Genomic DNA, 4760 nt, shown 5'->3' on the forward strand with positions numbered 1-4760 from the left:
TCGAAGGAGGTCTCTGATCTTAGTACAATAGTTGGCTATAAGTATCTACATCTGTCTCAGTCAGCTGCTGGTAGAGCCTCTCAGAGGACAGCTATGCTAGGCTCCTGTCTGCAAGTACAACATAGCATCAGTAATAGTGTTGGAGTTTGGTGCCTATGAATAGGATGGACTTACCTTTAGTCTCTGCTCCCATGATTATTTTGTTCCCCCTTAAGTGGAAGTAAATAATTTTCAATTGGGCCCTACTTTTTGTTATACTGGCTCTGAGTTGTATTATGAATATTCTGTAATTTTTGTTAATATCCGTTTATCAGTAAGAACATACCATGCATCTGGATCTAGGTTACCTTGCTCAGGATGTTCATCCACTTACCTGCAAAAGTCATGATATCCTCATTTTTAATAGCCAAATAGTATTCCATTATATAAATGAATCACATTTTCTGTATTCATTCTTCAGTTGAGGGACATCTGGGTTGTTTTCAGATTCTGGCTATTACACATAATGCTGCTACAAACATGGTAGAGCATGTTTCCTTGTGATATGATAGGGCATCAATCCATATTCATCACCTTGTACAAAGCTCAAGTCCCAGTCGATCAAGGACCTCAACATAAAACTAAATGCACCAAACCTAATAGCGGGAAAGAGCGTTGAATGCACTGGCACGGGGGAAAGATGATCAACAATTGACAAATGGGAACTCATGAAACTGAAAAGATTCTGTAAGGCAAAGGACACTATCAATAGGACCAAAAGGCATCCTATAGATTGGGGAAAGATCTTCACTAACCCTACATCTGATAGAGGGATAATATCCAAGATAATAAAGAAATCAAGAAGCTAGACTACAAAAAAAAAAAAAAAACAAAAACAAAAAAAAACAAATAGCCCAATATAAAAATTGAGGTAGAGAGCTAAACAGAGAATTCTCAACAGAGGAATCTTGAATGGGAGATAAGCACTTAAAGAAATGTTCAACATCCTTAGTCATCAGAGAAATGCAAATCAAAACGACCTGGAGATTGCACCTTATACCAATCAGAATGGCTAACATCAGAATCTCAAGTGACCACACCTGCTGGCAAGGATTTGGAGAAAGAAGGATACTCCTTCATTGATGGTAGGATTGCAAACTGGTACAACCAATCAGGAAATCAAACTGGCCTCTTCCTCAGTGAGTTGGAAATACTGTTACCTGAAGATCCAGCTATACCACTCCTCAACTCAGCTATATTTAAGGGCTTGGCCACTGGGACTTTGACCATGCTCCAATGAGCTTAAGGGCAACATAAATTGGACCTGGAGTACATGGGGAACAAAAATGTGAAAACAGACCTGGGAGGAATGTTATGTGAGTATGATCAGGGTTCAGTTTATGAAATTTACAATTAATTAATAAAAAATATTATGCCTGATGACTCTGCTAAATAGATAAAGGAGTTTGCTGGCAAATCTAAGAACCTGAGTTTGATTCCTAAGATCTACATGGTAGAAGAAAGCCCAGACTCACTCAAGTTGTCCTCTGGCCTCTGGCATCACAGTGCATTGCATTGTGATATGCACAGGTACACACACAAACACACACACACACATACACACACACACTCAGAAACACACACACTCAGAAACACACACAACATAATTTCCAAAAAGATGAATGGGCTCATCAGTAAGCATGATTTTGCTTAAATTATTTACAAAAGTAAATACAAAGTTGTGAAATGAAAAAAATACGTGTGCATAGTTAGATATTCATTGATTTTGGAATTTATCTACAATATTTTATAGATATAGAAATATGCTGATACTGCTCCTCACAGATACACACTCGTTCCTTCCTGTTTATGAACTCAGTGATAAAAACCCAATAGGAACACAGCTGAATCCTTGCTATCAAACATAGTTCTCTTAATTAATTACCATATTAAATAATAAATATCACGGGGATGAATTGACTTCTAGACTTACAGAAAAAGTCAATGAAGGTCGAATTCAGCTTTTGTACTTGGCATAGACCATTGAAAAAATTAGCCTCATTAAAGCTTCTTTTTATCATGTATTGACAATCTCTAGAAAGTTATTATTTTGAAGCGTACGTATATGTAGTATTTATTTTACTTTCAACATGAGAAATATAAAATTTTGCAAGAATTATTAACAGTAAAGGGATAGTGCTCACCAATTTTGACCAGTATGCACAGAATGTGAAGGCATATTTTCTTCAGATGTAAGTTTTTTTCTTAATCCATGTTATGATAAAATTATTGTCATGAACTTTTGAATGGATTCATCCTGAATAATGAAAGACCCTGTATAATACTGTAAACACTACAAAATTCTTTTTATCTCAGTGGAACATTATATGCCCAGTGTCAGCTGCTAGATTCCTTGATCATTTATTTTAATTTTCTCATTATCAATGAATCAATAAGTCATTATCTCAAATATCCTAGTAGAATATTTTACATCAATATAAATCTTTAGCACAGGGCTTCTTATACACGAACAGCACTGAACTTTTCAGTGGCATGACTCCTATTCTCAAAATCTCAAGTCATAATACATTTCAAAATATTTTTCCTCGTCTTACTAAGCTTTGTGCTAATTTACAATTTTGTTTTGAAAAACAATATCACTCTGCAACTCTGGCAATCATGGCAATTCTCCAGCCTTCACCTCTAGGGTACAGTGATAATAGGCTGTGTCGATCTGAATGAGAATGGATGGCCCCATCAGCACATCCATTAGATTGATTGTCCTGAAGTTGGCTGAACTATTTGGGAAGGTTATGAGGTGTGGCAGTGTTGGAGGTGTTGTATGACTGAGGTTGAGCTTGGAGGTTTGAAAAGCTAACATCACTTCGAGATACTTCCCTCAATGCCCAAGCTTATGAACCAGATATAAGCAAGCTTTCATACACCTCTCAAGTGCTGTGCTCATCTGCCCGCCTACTGTTATTTTCTTAACCATCCTGTTCATGGTCTTACCCTCTAAAACTGTAAGCAAGTGACAAGTTAAATGCCTTGCTATGTATGTTACTTTGGTTACAGTGTTGCTTCATTGCAATAAAAAAGTATCTAAGACACAGACTTAAGACAGAACAGCAGCCAAATTAACTATTATGGTTTTTTGACGTTAAATCATTTAAATGGCACTTTTGCTAATTATCTCAGTGTTCTCATTTTACATTATATGCATTTATAGAATCATATTTTAATACATTTTGAGCCATTATTGTGTGTCAGTTCAAATTTTAACGAACTGAGTTATTTTTAAAGAACAAAATTTTCCAAAATGGAAACTGATTACAGAAAGTGTAGTATAGCATTTCAAAAATTCTTAGAAACAATATTTGCATCCTTATAGTTGAAAATGTAATGATTATATTACTACTTTTTACTAAAAACATTTTTGTATACTTGTTTTTGTCTTAGTTTTTTTTTTAAACTCCTGCTGTAGTAATAAAAATAAAAAATATATAGAATTGGTTGTATTGGAATTGTTTGGGGGCATTTCTTAGTCCTGGTCATTGAAGTATAGCAGCAAATTCTTAAAGATATCTATAAATATCTCCATGTTCTTGAATCATTTCTCTTTAAGGCACCTAGTCTCCATTTTATAGACAGAATTTATTTATATTAAAAAGAAGAGGTGGCAGTCAAACCTAATGATTCACACTTTTTTTCTTTTTTTATTAGATATTTTCTTTATTTACATTTCAAATGCTATACTGAAAGTTCCCTATATCCTCCTCTCGCCCTGCTCCCCTACCCACCTACTCCCACTTCTTGGACCTGACATTCCGCTGTACTGGGGCATATAAGGTTTGCAATACCAAGGGGCCTCTCTTCCCAGTGATGGCCGACTAGGCCATCTTCTGCTACATATGCAACTAGAGACACGAGCTCTGGGGGTAGAACCTAGTTACTATATATTAGCTGGGCAGTGGTGGTACATGCCTTTAACCCCAGCACTTGGGAGACAGAGGCAGGAGGATTTCTGATTTCAAGAACAGCCTGGTCTACAGAGTGAGATCCAGGACAGCCAGGGCTATACAGAGAAACCCTGTCTCGAAAAACCAAAAAAAAAAAAAAGTTACTATTTTTTTTTTGTCCTTTACATACTGGTTTTAGGGGAAATGTTATTATTCTAAATTGAATAAATATGGATCCTTTTCCCAAAAGGGAAAAGGATGTTCTTCCAAACTAAAATAATCCTTGCAAGTGCAAATATGACAGGTAGCAACACAATTCACAAGAATGGTGAAACAGGGATGGATGTCACGTCCATAATAAAATAAAATTTTATATGAATTTAAAAAAACTTAATTTCACCAATCGCATAGTTTATACAATTTTTGTTATGATATCAACATCATCCTTAGGCCGTGTGTTACTTTTTGAGAGTAGTGTTATCCCGGGTGTTGAAAGAAAGGGAGATAACAAGTCAACAGAGTTGTTTAAGATCAGCAATTTATCTCTCTTTCTTCATAGTTCTTGAATTGTTGATACCTCTTTCAGTGGTTCCACTCAGTCCTCTACTCGTGACATCTTTGAATATGCACACATGTTATTTTAAAATTAGTGATCTGACACTTGAGAATTAGCTTATTAAGTCCTCTACCCCAAATTATTTATTTATTTATTTATTTATTTATTTATTTATTTATTTATTTTTGGTTTTTCGAGACAGGGTTTCTCTGTATAGCCCTGGCTGTCCTGGAACTCACTTTGTAGACCAGGCTGGCCTCGAACTC

The sequence above is a fragment of the Mus caroli genome, chromosome 16 (genome assembly GCF_900094665.2).
Source record: "Mus caroli chromosome 16, CAROLI_EIJ_v1.1, whole genome shotgun sequence".
Lineage (NCBI taxonomy): Eukaryota > Metazoa > Chordata > Mammalia > Rodentia > Muridae > Mus > Mus caroli.